The 19,855-nt window shown below is 43.0% G+C and overlaps 1 protein-coding gene across 1 annotated transcript in view; it reads right to left on the reverse strand.

The window, feature by feature from the left end:
- The window catches only part of TMEM132D (transmembrane protein 132D), an 810,921-nt gene that overhangs the window by 343,806 nt on the left and 447,260 nt on the right, over positions 1 to 19,855 (reverse strand). The gene's annotated exons all lie outside the window — the stretch shown is intronic.

The following is a 19,855-nucleotide window of genomic DNA, read 5'->3' on the forward strand; positions in this document are numbered from 1 at the left end:
ATGGATGGGTGGTTGGATGGATGGATGGATGGACAGACGGATGAATGGGTGGATGGATTTTGTTTCCATTTACTATAATGTGCGCTCCATGAGAGAAGAGTGGGTTTTTGTTTGTTTTGTTCAATGCTGCATCCACAAGTGCCTTAAATCATGTCTGACACATAGCAGTCATTTGCCAAATACTGGTGAATAAGTAAGACAACTTTTCTTCATTGGCATGGGCTGTAAAGGAATGAGAGTAGTCTCAGCATTCCCTTATGTGACTCTGGTGTGAGACACCTTTGGCATGAAATTCAAGTAATAGATACTAAGAGCAGACATTTGCAGTAACTATTTCTGGACCAGCTCCTTTTAATTAATTTAAAAAATACTCAAGTCTCAATTACCCGTAGCTCAGATAAAAGAAACATGTATTAATTCTATGTGGGCAAATTAAGGAGGATACATGTTTTCTATGGAAACTTTTCTTTTTGTATAATAAACATATAATGCATGAATCACTAGTGTGCAGATGCATGGGTCAATGCAAGGTGAACAATGTTACAGACCAACACACATACCCCAAGCTGAACCCTGCCAGAAACCCATGGCCCCTTGGGTCACCTTACAGGCAGAACCTACCCCCAGGGTAACCAATACCCTGACTTCTGGCAACACAGGGTAGTTTTGTCTGTTTTAAACGTTTATAGAAGTAGAATCACATGATGTGTACACTTTTGTATTTCGCTCCTTTGCACTCAACATGATGTCTCTGAGGTTCATCCATCTTGATGCCTATCACTTGTGCTTCGTCTTTGCTGCATACTAGTCTATGCCACAAGTTATTTATTCATTTTACTGGTCATGGACTTTAAATTGTTTCCAGGATTTAGCTATTACAAATAGTGATACCAGGGACATTCTTGTCCGTGTCTTTTGGCAAACAAACATACACATTTCTCTTGGGTATATATATAGAAGTAAAACTGCTGAGTGATTGAGACTGCCTCTGTTTAACCTTAGTAATTACTACCAAACACCTTTCCAATGTTTAATACCAACTTAAACTCTTAGAAGCAGCGCATGAAGGTTCCAGTAATTCCACACTCTCCATGAGTTCATAATATTTGATATAAAATTGTTTATTTCCCCTCATTGCTTTCTTTTCCTTCACCTGGTTCAAGCATTTCTCCATGATCCTCCTTGTGTCAGGACAGCTTGAGGCATGGGCAAAAGATAAACCAAATACAATTACCATTTTTCCCTTGCTGGTACTTCTTTCCTCTGGTTTGGGCTTTAGTGGAGATTGCACATGTTGCCACTAAAAGAAACATCTAGAGAAGCAAGAGTGTCCCCCAGAAATTCAAAACACATTCCCCAGAACTGGGGAAGCAGAGAGAAGACCCAGGGTCTCCAAGAACAAGGCCAGAGCATGGCTGCCAGGAGGTGCTAAGGGAGGTGGTGAAATCCCACCAAGGGATGCCCATCGCCAGGAGGGGACACATGGAGATGGAGTTCCCTAGTCTTGGATGACAGCTGCTCATGGCAGGAGTGCATCTCAGAGTCACTGGGCCTGAAAGGACCATATGCCCAACCAGACTGACAGTCAGAGTCTGGAAGCAGAAATTAATTTGAGTTGCAGAAAACAGAGAAATTGATATTTCTTGCACTACTAAATTTGTGACTTGAGATTCAGATCTCGTAACTAAGGAAGAAGAGAAATGTCACTAGGGACACTTTCGTAGGGAAACAGGTTGGAACATCATTCTTCGTATTTTTTCTAGGATTACGCAAATATGGGCAACATTCTAGATCTCGTTTATAACAGAGGTGAGCAACGAGGAAAAATGTTCTACTTAGGTTGGAAGAGGAGGTCCAGCGACAGAAGAAGATGGAAGAGACAAACTCCCTCCCTTCTGGGATTTCTCCCGCTAATGAATGAGAATGTTCAGTAGACCAGCCAGCTTTAGTAGTGTACAAGAGATAACCTCAGGGAATGGATGACAACCTGAAATTTGGAGCCAGGTAGCTCGAGCACAAATTGTGACTCGGCCACTTCTTCGCTGAATGAACATGGACAAGTTACTGTGCCAGTTTCTTCATTTGTAAATGAGAGCGCCAATAACAATACCCGCCTCACACCTCTGCTGTGACTGTTACAGGTTGTTTTACGTAAAATTCTTAAAACACAGCCAGACAACAGATGGCATGCTAAGAGGGCGTGTCTCGGTACTGACCCAGGCCACCTAATGCAGGGCTGCAGAGGAGGCTCCCAGAGGAGGTAAGTCCCGAGACAAATCCAGGATTTAGCCATGTAGAAAGGAGAGGCAGACATTTTTAAAGTTGTAGTTTGTTTTTAACTGTCACATAATAATTGTACATATTTATGGGGTATGATGTGCTGTTTGGATCCATGCATACTTTGCATCATGATCAAATCAGACTAATTAGCATATCCATCACCCCAAACATTTGTCATTTCTTTGGTGAGAACATTCAAAACCTTCTCTTCTAGCTATTTTGAACTACACACTACACTATTGTTAACTATATCATCCTACAGAGCTACAGCACACCATAACATATTCCCCCATCTAACTGTAACTTTGTATCCATGGCCCAATATCTCATCATCCCCCAGCCCCAACACCCTCCCTAACCTCTGGTAACCTCGACTTTACTCTGTACTTCTATGAGATTGGCTTATTTAGATTCCGCACAGAAGTGCGAAGGTACAGTATTTGTCCTTCTGTTCCTGGCTTATTTCACTGAATATTGAGTGAATGTCTAGGTTTTTCCATGTTGCAAAAGATAGGATTTTGTTCTCTTTGAATGGTGGACTAGCTTTCCATTGTGTATAATATAGACCACATTTGTTAATCCATTGATCTGTTGACGGACACTTAGGTTGTTTCCATATCTTGGCTATTGTGAATACTGCTGCAATAAACATTGCAGTGCAGATAATCCCTTCAACCTCCGGATTTCATTTCCTTTGCATACATACCCAGAAGTGGAACTGCTGGATCTTACGGGCATACCTTTCTTAATTTTTTAAGGTGCCTACATACTAATGTCCACAGTGGCTATCCTAATTTACAGTCCCACCAACAATGTGTACGTGTCCTCATTTCTCCACATCTGTGCCAGTATTTGTTATTTTTTATCTTTTTGATAATAACCATTCTGGGATGAGACAATTTCTCATCGTGGTTTTGATTGGCATTGCCTTGATGATCGGTGTTGTTGAGCATTTTTTCATAGACTTGTTGGCCATTGGCATGTGTTCTTTTGAGAAACATCTATTTAGATCTTTTGCCCATTTTTAATCAGTATTTTGTGTGTGTGGTTGAGTTCCTTATAAATTCTAGATATTAACCCCTTGTCAGATGCATAGTTTGTGAACATTTTCTCTCATTCTGTGGGTTGTCTCTTCAGTCTGTTGATTGCTTCTTTTGTTGTGCAGAAGTTTTTTAGTGTGATGTCATCCCAGTTGTCTATCTTGGCTTTTGCTGTGTTTTTGAGGTCTGACCCAAAAAATCCTTTTTCAGACCAATGTCACAGAGCATTTCCTCTATGTTTTCTTCTAGTAGTTTCATAGTGTCAGGACTCACACTTAAGTCTTTAACCCATGTTAAGTTGATTATTGTAAGTGGTGAGAGATGGGGGTCTAGTTTCATTTTTCTGCATGTGAATATCCAGTTTTCACAGGACCATTTACTGAAGAGACAGTTCTTTCCTTGATGTGTGCTCTTGGTGTCTTTGTAGAAATGCAACTGGCTGCAAGTGCCTGGACTTATGTCTGTGTTCTCCATTCTGTTTCATTAAGCTATGTGTCTGTTTTTATGCCAGCACCATGCTATTTTGATTACTATTGCTTTGTAGTATATTTTGAAATCAGGTAGTATGATGCCTCCAGCTTTGTTATTTTTACTCAAGATTTATTTGGCTATTCAGCATCTTTTGTAGTTCCATACAAATTTTAGGATTTTTTTTTCTGTTTCTGTGCAAAATGGTCATTGTATTTCAATACAGATTATATTGAATTTGTAAATCATTTTGGATAGTATGGACATTTTAGCAATATTAATTCTTCTAATCCATGAGCACAGAGCACAGGCTATCCTTCCACTTACTTATGTCCTCTTCAATTTATTTTCTTTTCTTTTTTTTTGAGACTGAGTCTTTTCTTTTTTTGAGACTGAGTTACCCAGGCTGGAGTGCGGGAGTGCAGTGGCTCTGGCACGGTCTTGGCTCACTGCAATCTCCTCTTGGGTTCAAGCAGTTCTCCTGCCTCAGCCTCCCAAGTAGCTAGGACTATAGGCCCATGCCACCACGTCCAGCTAATTTTTGTATTTTTAGTAGAGACAGGGTTTCGCCATGTTGGCCAGGCTGGTCTTGAACTCCTGACCTCGTGATCCACCTCCTCGGCCTCCCAAAGTGTTGGGATTACAGGAATGACCCACCATGCCCAGCCCTTTTCAATTTCTTTCATCCATATTTTACACTTTTCATTATAGAGATCTTTCACTCCTTGGTTAAATTTCTCAGTATTTTATTTTTATGTTTTTTTCAGTTATTGTAAATGAGATTGCTTTCTTTATTTGTTTTTTCAGATCATTCATTGTTGGTGTATAGAAATGCTACTGATTTTTGTATGTGGATTTTGCAATCTTGAATTTATTGAATTCGTTCATTAGCCGTAACAGTTTTTGGGTGGAATCTGTAGGATTTTCTGTATACAAGACCATGTTGTTTGAGGCATGGACCTGGCATGAGAAAAGGCAAAGAGGGAAGAACCCAAGTTCAGTGTTGATCAGAGCATCAACTTCAGTTGCCTGCAGGGGCTGGGAGTGTAACATGGCTGAGTGAAGGAGGCCAGTCAGGGGTGGCGATAAAGTGTGGTGCCTGGCTCCCCCAGGGGCGACCTCCCACAGCAGGTGCTGCAGTTTTAGCCAGGAAAGCTCAACATTTTCTGCTTGCTACCTAGAGCAAAGGTGTCCTGCTTCTGCTTCTGCAGTACGATGTTCACCTCTGTTCCAGGATGATTAATCCCAAGCCTAGTTTTTCTCCCCTGAAGATTCTCCACGCCATGCTTCTTAATCTTCATTTTATGGTAAGTCATTCAGTGCTGATGTTTGTTGCTTGTACTTAAAATTCTGACCAATGCACTGCATAAAAAGGGAATGTCTATGTTATTAGGAATGAGGGCAGTGCAGACTACAAGATGATTATCAAATATCCATTCTTCATGCATTTTCTACTAGGAGAATTCTGATTTTACTCTCATCAACCAAAAACTATATTTTCCAGTGTCCCTTCTAGCTAGGAACAATTGTGATGTCATTTAGATCAATAAGATACAAGTGGGGAGCCCACACTGAATAGGTTTTACGAACAGCTCTTTGAATATGGACGGCTCAGCCGATATGTGTAATTTACTTTTCAGTCTTCCCCCTTCTTCCTGTCTGAAGTGCAGCTGTGATGGTTGGAGCCATGGCAGCTATCTTGAGGGCACATGGATGAGAATCTCAGCCTAAATCTGGCAAAGGAAAAAGCCAGTATCTTCTCAGAATCTGGTATCCTCATGATTTAATGGAGTCCATAAAACAGTCCTGGAATCCCTTGAAAGTTTGTATGCAGACTACTTTCATGTGAGAGAATAGTATTCTGTCAGTCCATTTTTTTTAAAAAAACATTGTTATTTGGGTTTTCTGACACAGGCTGTCAAAACTAATCATAGCTGCCACATGCATCATCAAAAGGTATGATATGTTCATATATGTAAAATTATGCTTTATTTTCTACTCAAGAGTTTTAAAAACAGGATAATATGGTCATATTTGTATTTCAAAAGACCAAGCTTAAGAGTGGTGTGAGGAGCTGGGTGAGGATGAGCATTGATATGCAAGACTTTTAGTTGCAGCATTATTTGTGATAGTGACAATTCAAAAACACTGTAAGTTTCCATCAAGAGGGGACTTCCGAGTGGTATTTACACAATTTATATAATGGAATACTCATTAGCAGATAAAGGGAATGAATTAGATGCCTTTGTATCCACATAAGTAGATCTCAGAAACATATTAGGAGGGACAAAAGCAAGTTTTAAAATATTTTAACATGTCACAGAAAACCAAGTGTGTGCATTTGTGATTTTTAAATAATGGTACATATACATATATACCGATATAAAAATGGACTTGAAGTATATACATTAAACTTACTATAGTTACCTCCTCAGCTTGGGTCAGCTGAGGAAAAAGCAAAAATGAGATTAAAAAGGTCTTTGGTTTTCCTATAATTTGATACATTTAAAAAATAGAGTAAATAATGTATTTATCACATTTATACACAGAACAATTACTGCAGGCAAATGTCTACGATAGAGACTACTCCACCTCTAACCCCTTTGTTTCTTTTTCCATCATAAAACCTCTTGGATTTAACGTGGGGACATGTCATCTAGCCAGAGTCCACATTTCCCAGACTTCTTTGCAGCCAGGTGTGGCTGTTGACAGAGTTAGGGTCAATGGAATGTGAGAATTTGAATCATTTCATGGAAGAGAAGTTCCTTTGCCCCGGAAGTGGAGGAGGAAGATGCTATCTTTCTGCCAGTTGGGAACAGAGCAACTCTAATGACTCTGAAGCCACAGGTTAGGGACTACAGAGCCTCCCCACCATCCTGGAGCCCTGAACACTCCCAGGGATCAGAACCCTTCCACCTTTCCCAAACAGCTCCATAAGAGAGAAATACACTTTGTCTGCTTAGAGCTACTGCATTTTTAAGTATTTGGGGTATAACAGCCTATTCTTGGATAAGTACAATGCCTAAATGTTAAGTATGAATGAAGAGGCACGGCCAATGGTTAATTCTACTTTGTACATTTTCGAATTTCTCAAATTTTAGAAATAAATTTTGAAAAATACCTTCTGACATCACCAAATGTTGGTAAAGAAGTGAAGTGACGAGAATTCTCTTACACTGCTGGTGGGAATGTGAACTGGCACAACCACTTTGGAAAAATGTTTGGCAGTACTAAAGCTAAACGTCCCTATACCACAGGACACAGACATCCCATTCCTAAGCGTGTACCTTCAGGAGCTGAACGCTCCTTTCTTTTCTCTTCTTTTTTTTGGTTTTGTTTTATAACTATACCTTAAGTTCTGGGATAATGTGCAGAACGTGAAGGTTTGTTACATAGGTATACTGGTGCCACGGGGGTTTGCTGCACTCATCAACCTGTCATCTACATTAGGTATTTCTCCTAATGCTCTCCCTCCCCCGTCCCCCACCCCCCAACAGACCCCGGTGTGTGATGTTCCCCTCCCTGTGTCCATGTGTTCTCATTGTCCCACTCCCACTTATAAGCAAGAATATGTGGTGTTTGGTTTCTTGTTTCTGTGTTAGTTTGCTGAGAATGGTTTCCAGCTTCATCCATGTTCCTGCAAAGGACATGAGCTCATCCTTTTTTATGGCTGCATAGTATTCCATGGTGTATATGTGCCACATTTTTTTATCCAGTCTATCATTGATGGGCATTTGGGTTGGTTCCAAGTCTCTACTGTTGTGAATAGTGCTGCAATAAACATACGTGTGCACGTGTCTGTAGAGTAGAAAGATTTATTATCCTTTGGGTATATACTCAGTAATGGGATTGCTGGGTAAAATGGTATTTCTGGTTCTAGATCCTGAAGACACATGGCAGAAAGGTGCAGAGGCAAGTTATGCGTAACAGTCCCACACTGGAAGCAACTCAAATATCCACCCATAGAATAGACAAATAATGTGTGGTATATTCATATAATGGATACTATGCAGCAACAACAAAACAAAAATATTCATTTATACAAAACATAGATTCATCTCACTGATGCTATTTTGATGAAAAGAAGCCAGGCATAATAGAGTATGTACTATATGACTTCATTTGTATGAAGTCCAAAAACAGAGACACAAGTCTCTGAGTTTAGAGGTCAGAATACTTCTTTCCCTTGGGTGGGGGTAGGTACCGACTTGGAGGGGACGTGAGGGCATCTAATGGAAGGAAGGAGATGTTCTGTACTTAGATCTGACACCTGCGTAAGTGACTGCATCATATGTTTCATTTCACTGCACCGCATACTTACAGCTTTTTTACTTGTGTTGTACATGTGATAACTCAATAAGTATTTTTTAAAAATATCCCTACATCACCATTCAATTAACTATCGAAAAGAAATAAAACTGCAACCAAAACACGAAAAGGATCACTGAGACATAATTTCACAGAGCAATAAATATATTCATCAGTTCCATGTATAATAGGACACATGGAATCTGCTTTGAAGGTTTCTTCTTGCAATCCTCTGCAGGAACACTTTGGCCATCTCTGCTGTCCATGATCTTCTCATTCTAAGCCTCCAGGTTTTATGCCCAGCATAGGATTAAAAATAGTTCAGTAGCTACAAGATGCACACTTTCCCTGCAGAACTTTCGACAGTCAATGTTGCTGGGAGCCAGGCAGAAAAGGAAGAGAGGGGGGATTTGGGACACTGGGAATTACTGAATAAATGAGAGCAGTCAGAGAGCTTCTGTCTAAACTAAATGCTCATATCTGGTAACAGACAAATCCCAGTAAGAACAGCTCAGTCCAAACATCTGATGGCCAATATTCTGTTTCTATTTTATAGTGAGTCATTATTTTAAAACATTAACTTAGTTTTTTCCTCCTTTTTTTCTCTTTACCCCCTTTCTCTCCTCCATTCAAGCATCAACTATTCTATTCTGTTCTCAATGTCCAGCATAAAGGTGAATAGACACAAACTGCTCTCCAAGCACTGGAGTTGTTTTTTTGCTTTTTATTTTTGAGACGGAGATGAAATCTCACTCCATTGCCCAGGTTGGAGTGCAGTGGCACGATCTCAGCTTGCTGCAACCTCCCCCTCCAGGTTCAAGTGATTCTCCTGCCTCAGCCTTCCAAGTAGCTGAGATTACAGGTGCCCGCCACCATACCCAGCTAATTTTTGTATTTTTTAGTAGAGACAGGGTTTCACTATGTTGGCCAGGCTGGTCTCGAACTCCTGACCTCAAGTGATCCACCCGCCTCGGCCTCCCAAAGTGTTAGGATTACAGGTATGAGCCACTGTGCCTGGCACGGAGTTTTTTTTAAGTGTGGTAAATTTTACTAAATTTTCCTTTCCAAATATGTGCTGACCTTTCGTTCATAGGATTATCCTTTCCTGCCTTATGGAAATCATTCAGGCTTGGATATGTGCTTTGCTTTAACCCATGAGAGGTGAGCAAACGTGACGTTTGGCATCTAGGGCAGATGCTTGAAGGATTAGGGCATGGTTCCAAGACCTCTGTTTTCCGTGTTCCCCAAGACAAACATGTCCCCATCGGGAGGAGCTACTTTGCTCTCATCCCAGAATGAAAAAGAGGTGTCATTTGGCGAAGCCTGGCCACGTACGGGCGTGCAATGAGAGGACAACGCCAACCTCTGTTGTCATGAGCCTCCATGATTCCGGCACACTTCTTACCTAAACTCACTTTTACCAAAGCTAGTCCAAGAGGAAAGAAAAGGCGCCCGTGTGCAGAAGAAGTAAAAGATTTTGGAGTCTCCATGATAGCATGAGCGTGGGACTTCCTGTTCTCAGGATGAGAAAACACTTCCGCAAAAGGGGCAAGGTGGATATTTGAGAGGAAAACAGGGAGGGAATAGAGATGGTGAGTGTCTGAACCAAAAGGCCAGTTCTGTTTCCCTGTGTTCCAGAGAGAGGATGCTACAAGCTCTGAAGAGATCTGGAGAGTGAAAAGACGGCCATTCTGGGACTCACTTTTTACTTAGAAGTCAGAATTCAGACAGGAAATGATCGCATGGCGCGTGGAGGCAAATAAGATCTTAAACAACAGTGTGGAGTTTCTCTAGGCTTGCTGACCTACGAGCAGAGTACACTTCTCATATATCCCATAATAGCATGGGCATATCTAAGAGGTTGTTGGATTTGGAGGTGACTTGTGGATGGGAAAGATCCATAATGTAGATAAACCTGTACCAACCCACAACTGAAGCCCAGGCAGACACAAGACGCCTGCTGATGTCCGCTGACTACATGACAGATGCAGATACCCCTTTACCTCCCTCTCGAACACCCGTGATGGCAAGCCACATGGGATGTAGAGAGAATTCTGCACACAGGCTTGAAGCCTGGATGGGCAGGGGGAGTGCATGGAAGAATCTCAGAGAATGGAGACTGATGTGCATCTGGGCAACAGAATGGACGTTTGCAACAGAAATTAAAAATAACCATGGAAACATTATGTGAAGTCTTGTTCATGTGAGTTTTTGGATTGGATTTGCATCCATTATTATGACATTTACCAATCATCCTTGAGGTCTTCACTTGTCCAGCTTTGATGAATACTTTGATGCATTCAATGACATATAAGTCAGGGTTCCGTCGAGCTACCATCTAGAGTTCAATAGAGTGAATTTAATCCGGGGTACTGGTTTAGAAGATGCTGGATTTTCACTAAGATGTGCAAAATTGCATGCACATACCCGTATATGTGCAGCATTTCTGTAAAAACTTCTAAACAACCTCTTACCTGAGGTTTCAGCATTAGGAAAGGGTAGAGTCTTGTGACTCTTAAGTCCGGGATCATTTCTCCATTAACACATATGCATGGAGCCTTCTCCCAAGAGCGAAGGCACTAGTTAACTGGGTAGATGGAGAACCAGGTGTTTCCCACACTGTATCAGAAGAACTAGAAACCACAAAAGGAACTGTTCAGGCAACTTGTGAATGCTGCATCTCTAGTGATAAAGGCAACAGGCAGGACATGATCTTACCCAAACCAGAAACTAGAGATGCCTGGGAAGAGCTGAAATCAAACCAGAGGCTGTTTGTGGAAGCTGGAGGTACTGAGGAGAAACAGCTACTGTGTGAGACGCTGTCCAAAGGAGAGAGAAAGAGAAGTAGCCTGACTTCTGCTTTCTCCTCGCCCTTAAAACCCTCACCTTTTGATCCAGCAATCCCACTACTGGGTATATACTCAAAGGAAAATAAATTGTTCTACCAAAAAGACCCCTGTGCCCATATGTTCACTGAAGCACTATTCATAATAGCAGCTATGGAACCAACCCGGGTACCCAGCAACAGTAGAGTAAATAAAGAAAATGTCATACATATACACTGTGGAATCTTACACAGTGATAAAAGATAATGAAATCACAGCCTTTGCAGCAACGTCGATGCAGTGGGAGGCTGTTACCTTAAGCAAAGTGGCACAGAAACAGAAAACTAAATAATGCATGTTCTCCCTTATGAGAGCTGTGCACTGGATACTCATGGACATAAAGATGGTAACAGTAGACCTTGGGGCTACTAGAGGCAAGAGATAAGGAGAGAGGCAAGGCTTGAAAAACTACTCATTGGGTTCTATGCTCACTTCCTGGGTGACAGATTCAATTGCACCCCAAACCCCAGTGTTAGCCAATACTCCCATGTAATAAACCTACACATATACCCCCAGAATCTAAAACAAAAGTTGCAAAAGAAAAACAAAAGCCTGCAACCCTTGCCTCTCATTGGCCAAATCTTTCCAGCAGCCAGTGGGCAATGGAGCCTGAGAATCAGAGTTTGCAGTGACACATTCCGTTAGATTCAGAGCAGAGAAGGGTAAGTGTGGAGAAGGGATATGTGAGCACTGTGTGGGAAACACCTGGTTCTACATCTACCCAGTTAATTAGTACACTCGCTCTTGGGAGAAGGCTCCATGCGTATGTGTTAATGGAGAAATGTTTCTGGGCTTAAGGGTCACAAGACCTTACCCTTTCCTGATGCTTAAACCTCAGGTAAGTCACCCAAGAGTCCCCACCTCCTGAGAGATGAAGTACACAAATTAAAGGGGGAAGCTAGGACTCCGAAAGTGGTTAGCGAGTGGTGGAGTCTTCTGAATATCTACTGCATATGCATCCCATTCTCCTTCCACCTTGTCACAGAGTATCTTGAGTGGTATGACTAGCATGGAGCGGGATGTGCTGGAAGTGGTTATAGTCTCAAAGCTCAGCAAAATCTAGACAGCCACTTCTCTGATGAATAATGCTGGCATCCATGCCCAGCCTCACGTAAGTCATGCTTGGATAAGACTGGATACAGCCTAAGACTGGACCAGAAAGGAGTCAAATACATTTCATGTACGACCCAAAGTCCTTCAAACGCCTTACCTGGATTCATCTTGGTGTCTGCAAGAGGTACTGTCGTGGACGCCATGCTGTGCTGCCCAGCTCACTCCTGTAGGAGGGAGGTGACGGTGGCTGACAACCTCTGACATTTCCCCCAGCTGAAGACAGCATACCTCGCCCAAGATCGTGCTGCCTCCTAGGTGGACACTTCCTCCAGTGACTCCTGAGTGTGGGGTGGAGAGGCCAGGCACCCTTGCTTCAGGGTAGGGTACGTTTGAAGGGCCAGTCCACTCCACAGCTCCCCTTGGGGTCGGCTGAGGCTGTTCTTGAAACTGCCTCAGAGTTCAGCTCCTGCCTCTTTCCAATCCTGCTTCCTCCTCTCCTCCACAAGTGGCTTCCAAGGGTGAAACCCCCAAAGCACCCTGCACGCAAATCTCCATCTCAGTGCCTGCTTCCTGGGCTAGTCCTCCGAAGACCAGTGTGTGTTTCAGCAGTGGGATTCTGAAGGCGAGCCGCCTCCCAGACCGTATCCTACACCTCAGGGTCTATCTCAATCTCTGGGCACCGCAAGTCTCTAGTATTTGAATAGTTAAGTCCCATTCTGATATCATCAAAAACTGCTTTATATACACTCTGATCTGATGATAAATATGAGAAGATAAAAGCCGAGCTTGGTGAGCAATGGCCCACAGCCGAGGAACCGCGATGCCAGGCTGTCCTTGGCCACCCTCTCCATCTCCCTCCCTCCCGTTCCTGAACTCGTCGTCCCTGGCTCCAGTTCTGGCTCTCCCCCTTCTCCCTTCCTCTATCTCTATTCTTTCCATCTCCATTTCCTTTCACCCCTCATTCCTCTTTCTCCCAACATTGATATATTTCTTAATTTCCTAAACAACATTGTTCTCCCTTTCCCTGCTCTCAGCTCCCCCTTCTCTGGACAGCCACCTCTCCCTGCTTCTGTGCACGTGTTCAGAGGATATGCATCCTTCTCAGATCCGAATACGAGTGTGCAAGCCAGGCCAATACACAGGTTTCACATTCTTTGCCGATAATGATTGTTTTTTGCTATGGCCATGTGGCCCAAATGACTGCAGTCATTACAACTGCAAAATTTATTTTTCTGAATTGACAAGGAAAAGATTTGCTTTCTTAAGAATAAGGGTACAATAAGGCCACACGCCTACAACTATCTGATCTTCAAGAAAGCTGACAAGCAATGGGGAAAGGACTCCCTATTTAATAAATGATGCTGGGATAACCAGCTAGCCACATGCAGAAAATCGAAACCGGACCCTTTCCTTCCACTGAGGAGAAAAAGTTGCTCAAGATGGATAGAAGACTTAAATGTAAAACCCAAAAACCATAAAAACCCTGGAAGAAAACCTAGGCAATACCATTCCAGACACAGGAATGGACAAAGATTTCATGATGAAGACATCAAAATCAATTGTGACAAAAGCAAAAATTGATAAACGGGATCTATTAAACGAATAGATCTTCTGCACAGCAAAAAGAAACTACCAGCAGAGTAAACAGACAACCTAAGGAATGGGAGAAAATTTTTGCAACTACACATTCGACAAAGTCCTCATATTCAGCCTCCATAAGGAACTTAAACAAATTTACAAGAAAACAACAAACAACCCCATTAAAAAGTGGGCAAAGGACATGAACAAATATTCTTTTTTAAACTTTATTTAAGTTCCAGGATACATGTGCAGGTTTCTTACACAGGTAAACGTGTGCCATGGTGGTTTGCTGCACCTATCAGCCCATCACCTAGGTATTAAGCCAGGCACACATTAGCTATTTTTCCTGATGCTCTCCCCCTCCCCGCCTTCCTCTGACAGGTCACAGTTGTGGTGTTCTCCTCTCTGTGCCCATGTGTTCTCACGAACAGACACTTTTCCAAAGAAGATATACACGCAGCCAACAGGCATACGAAGAAAGATCAACATCATTGATTATTAGAGAAATGCGAATCAAAACCACAATGAGAGGCTATCTTGTACCACTCAGAATGGCTACCATCAAAAAGTCAAACATTAACAGATGCTGGAGTGGTTGTGGAGAAATAGGAACGCATATACGCTGTTGGTGGGAATGTAAATTAGTTCAACCATTGCGGAAAACAGTGTGATGATTCCTCAAAGAACTAAAAACAAAACTACCATTTGACCCAGAAATCCCATTACTAGGTATATACCCAGAGAAATGTAAATTGTTCTATTATAAAGACACATACACATGAATGATCATTGCAGCACTATTCACAATAGCAAAGATATGGAATCAACCTAAATGTCCATCAATTAAAGACTGGATAAAGAAAATGTGGTCCATATACACCATGGAATATTATGCAGCCATAAAAAGAGAACAATATCATGTCCTTTGCAGCAACATGGATAGAGCTGGAGGCCATTATCCTTAGCAAACTAATCAGAAACAGAAAACCAAATACCACATATTCTCACTTATGAGTGGGAGCTAAGTGATGAGAACACATGGACACAAAGAGGGGAACAACACACACTGGGGCCTATGGGAGGGTGGAGGGTGGGAGGAAGGAGAGAATCAAGAAAAATAACTAATGGGTACTAGGCTTAATACTTGAGTTACTGAATAACCTCTACAACAAACCCCCAAGATACAAGTTTACCCATATAACAAGCCTGCAAATGTACCCCTGAACTTAAATTAAGTTAAATTTTATAAAAAGGTACTAGACTCTAAGCCTCTAGATTCTTGGGATTGTCTTTTCACTGCCTTGTATGTTTGTCTGAGACTGAAGCTAACCTAAAGGAAAGGGAGATGAAAGGGAGAGGTGAAATTATAATCTCATCCCACGAACCCCTGGATCCAGCTGTGCCTGAAACCCCTCCCTCTGAATTTTTCAGATCATGGGTCCATTAAGCCAGCATGGGTTGGACTTCTGTCACTTCCATCTTAAAGCCCTGGAGCTCACCCAAATAAACCACCCATAGTCACAGTTCAAAGTATCACCTCCATTGGGAATTTGTATTCTTATTTGTTGCAGGTCAGGTTCCCAAGTAGCAGACTGTGAGATGCATTTATGTGCAGGAAGTTGCTGGGATAAACATCTGTAGGGGAATGAAGGAAGCAGAACAAGGTAGAGGAAAAAATCCAACTGTGATGCAGGTGCAGCAAAGTCCTCAGTGTATCCCTGGGGAGGTGTAGACCTGAACTGTCCCTTCAAGGTTGCTCCAAATTGGTACCAGGGGCTGGGACTTTATATAGCTCTGTCTACCAGTCACTGGCTCAGAAAAGGGACAGAAGCTTGAGCAAGGTGGCTCCCTGCCGTTAAGGGCAAGTGCAAAAGAGGGGCTCAAGCGATAGGTGTTGGTTCTCAATGCTTCTAGCAGCTGGCAGAGGTAGGGGGATTTGAGAACCTCAGTATTGAGCTGGTGGGACTGGGTAGTGCACCAAGGCACCCACCAATGGTACGCTGAGTCCTTGAGGGCACATAGAAGGGGGCACTGTTGGAGCCGATGTGGTGTGACTTGGTGAGCCCTTCCATCCTAATTCCCAGGAATATCGGGTGTCCCTGCAGAATATTGATGTCAGGCTTTGCATAGCTGGAACCCCAGGTGTTGTGCATTGTGCCCTCCGGCGCTGTGCATCTCAGCCTCCCTGCTGATTCCTACGCAGAAACACTCTTGTGTATTCATTCAAAGATACTTATGGAGAATACGACGTCTCAGGAGTTGGGGTCATAGGAATGAGAGAGACAAGATCTCTGTCCTTATGGAGAATAAACGCATTAAATCCTTACACACATAACCCATGTTTATTAATTGATGTTCAATGTCCATTTTGTCCCATTAACACTTCTCAAATCGCTGCTCTTGAAGATCTCACTCCTCCCTACCTCCTGAGTGAAGACGAATGGTAAAAATATTCACAGCATTACTGCTTCCCATGCCATGGTGAGGGCAGGTGCTGCGTAAAACTGATTAAAAGAGGGAAATTAAAAGCCACTGTCAAAAATATATTTCAGGCTTTGATTTTTCACAATTTCCCCCTCTCATACTTCAAGGAGGAAAAGATGCTGCGGTGGTGATTTCTTTATTAGAAACAGCAATTGTGCCTGCCAAGTTTTAATCAACTCGCTTGGCCGTGAGACCCGGCTGGCATTAACTGTCTTTAGGAAATAAATGCCTTGGATATGGAGCGTAGTATTAGCAAGCACACAGCAAAGTCCCAAGTGGACCCCACGGAGCATTATCTAACCATCATTTCAAATCTAAAACAAGCTCATCTGCAGTGTAGAGAATCCTGCTACTCACTGTCTTGTTTTTCTAAGACCAGCCGAGCGGGCGCAAAAGAACCAGCGGGTAGGCAAGTGTAACAGCAAAACTGCATGTTTATTTTGGTAACCTAAGGTGTGCGGGAGAAGTCTGTCGGCCTCCGGGGAAGGAGGCCGGCAGAGTCCCCCCATGGGGCTCTCGGACGGACTTCCCACAGTCCCGACATCCCGACAGGAGTGGGGCTGCAAGAAGGCCGCCGGGGCTGTGAGAAGGCCGCCGGGCTGTGAGAAGGCCGCCGAGCTGTGAGAAGGCCGCGTGGCTCAATGGCGGAGAGCAGCTTTTCTAGGAGTGGGAGGGCAATAGGTGGGGCATGGGCGTGTCAGGGGCGTTCCGCAGGTGCGACCAGGTAAATCTTGGTCTCTTCAGATTGACGTCACCTGGCGCATGCCCAGTTGGTCTGCACCCTCCCTGGGTGCCGGCTGCATTTTCGCGCGCGCGGGAAGAGTTGGTGGTGAAGAAGAACCCGGAAGTGCACCATCTTGCCTCGGTTCGTCCAAACACTCACCACCAGAGTCCCGAGTGCAGAACCCGCCCTTCACCAGCCCAAACCAACCATCTCTCTCTCTCTTCTCTCATCTTCCCGGACACTGGGAGAGTGACTTGCTGGAGTAGAAACAATTGCAGTCACACTCAATCTGCTTTTCCAACCGCCATCCAAAGCCCAGCACTTTATCCAATTTCACTTTCTCACTGAAGAGGCATTTCTAACTCAGGAAATTGTCTGGGTCAGTCGTCCCTCTTCAGTCACTGTTACCGGCACTATTATGCAAACGTAACCCTTTCATTCAATTGACTTGCTTTCTTTACTAATACATTCATTTTGAAAGGAAGCATTATTACACTACTGTTAAGTGAAAACTGGTATCGTTTGCGATAAATAGAAGGGGAGCCCTACATACAACCAATAAGAAAATACAGCGATGTTATTAATCCTAATTACATACTGCCCGCCGAGGGCTCCGTGTTTGGACTCTACTCTCCCGTGAAGAATGACGTAAGCAAAACCAGGGATTTAAAGACATCTTGTGTGGAACAAAGCCTTTCTCCTTGACATAACCAGAAGGATGGGGAAAAAAAGCTGAAAAGAGGTTAACTTTCTTAGCAGAAGGTTCATTGCTATCTAAGCAATGTCTGCGCACTGTACAAATTAGCTCACTCTCTTCTGAAGAACACTGGGGTAGTAGTTAAGGTTTCTACCTATGCAATAAAATACAGGCACGGTTCTTCCGCAAACCAGAGTGTGTGGTGATGTGGAAAGAGCATCAGGTCCAGGAGACCTTGGTTCCTTGTCGACTCCAGCACTAGGGAGCTGGGTGATGCCGGCTTAATCACTTGGCCCATCTAGGTACTATTTATCTGATTTGTTATAATCTGCAAGGTGTCTTTCAGCCTCCAGCAAACAGTGAGTGCTTGACACCAAGAATTATGTCTTATTTATCTAAATCTTCAGGATAAGCGTGAAATGAGATAGTCTGTAGTGTTTCCAGCAAAGTGATTGGCTTCGTATATGCTCAGGAAGTTTCCACGTAATGAACGAATGAGGGAACATGGTCCAGACTGTAGTCTATGTCAGACACTTCAGCAAGCACCTCACTCATTCATCTTTTTATTCTTTACAATCACACAGTGTGGTGCCCATTATGTTTGTTTGACAGATGCAGAAACTGAGGCTTAGACTGGCTAAATGAGTTTTTCTTTTCTTTTCTAAGTTATGGGGTATATCTGCAGGTTTGTGACATAGGTAAACTCATGTCACGGGGAGTTGTGCAGATTATTTCCTCATCCAGGCACTAAGCCTAGTACCCATTCGTTATTTGCCCTGATCTTCTCCCTCCTCCCACCCTTGACTCTCCGATAGGCCCCAGTGTGTGCTGTTCCCCTCTGTGTGTCCACGTGTTCTCATCATTTAGCTCCCACTTGTAAGTGAGAACATTCAGAGAACTTGATTTTCTGTTCCTGCGTTAGTTTGCTAAGAATAATGGGGTCCAGCTCCATCCATGTTGCTGCAAAGGACACGATCTCGTTCTTTTTCAAAGCTGCATCATATTCTATGGCATATATGTGCCACATTTTCTTTATCCAGTCGGCCACGGGTGAGCATTTACATCGATTCCAATTTTTTCAAAGTATATAATACATAGTGAAGTATATTTTAAAAACATTTTTGTCTTAAGAAACTTTAATCATACAGGAAAAATAGAGGGACTGATACAATGAACGCTTGCCCTGCATATGAACAGCCATGTGAGTTCTACCATGTTTGCTCGTCTGATGCCCCAAGCCTAAAGTATTTTGAAGTAATTTACATGAATCATATGAGTAATTTCTACACTGTATTTACTATTTGACCCAATGCCAGGAACATATCAGAAATCAAATATTTTTAAATGCTCAGAAGTACTGAGACATAGTAGGTGTCCTGGATCTCTGAAAGAAAGACAATGCCTCCTGGAATTCCCCCAGGCATCAGTAGTGGATAAGATAATGAGGAAGACTTTGCAGCTCTGCCTTACCTGCAGGCCAGCTTCTTGTTTGCTTTTCTTTCTGTATCTTCTGGATAAAGTGAGATTTCATGGTTCACAATGGGAATGGAGCACCGTTAAGAGGGAAGACCCTATGCACGGGCTTTAGGAGATCCAGAGTTTAAACGTGAGAGCAGTCACCGCCTCAGCGTTTGTCCTGGGGAAAAGTGTGGACGCTGTTGGATCCTCACCTACTCACTGATAGAAATGGAAATAAGTCACCTTCTTAGGAGTGCTTTGAGAATAAGTTAGGTGATGTTTGGGGCCCTGCTTACCCTTGCCTGGCGTTAAGGAAGGAATAATTAAGGAATGAGTAACCAACCACTTCAGCTTCTAATCGCCGTGCACAGTTAGGTAAGACTGTGGTCTAATTTCCACTAAACCCACCAGACTTTCTGAGCCTGCAGAGCAGGAGTTCTAGGTACTGCAGGAGTTCTAGGTACATACTGACAGCTTCAGAAGTTTGTAGGTCTCTCCTTGGTCAGGCTAGACAGCAATACGGGTACACGGAGTCTCTTCACAAGAGTGTTTACTCGTCCAAATTCAACTTTAGATGGTATCGACCACTGGCTAGCCATTCTCTAAATCATACAACGACAGGAGTGCTATGAGGTGGAAGTCATGTCTCATTTTCAAGTGTTTCATGGTGTGAAAAATCTCAGCATACCAAGTGTGAAGCCAGTGTTTTAAAATTTGTACGTTTTATATTGTGTGGTCCTCAGGAAAAGCCAACTACTTCCTCAGGTAGACACACAACACACAGGAACCCCCACTCTCTAGACAGAAGCAATCTCAGGTATACACACAAAACACAGCAACCCCGACTCTAGACAGAAGCAATCTCAGGTATACACAC

This window comes from Piliocolobus tephrosceles, chromosome 10 (assembly GCF_002776525.5).
Source record: "Piliocolobus tephrosceles isolate RC106 chromosome 10, ASM277652v3, whole genome shotgun sequence".
Classification (NCBI taxonomy): domain Eukaryota; kingdom Metazoa; phylum Chordata; class Mammalia; order Primates; family Cercopithecidae; genus Piliocolobus; species Piliocolobus tephrosceles.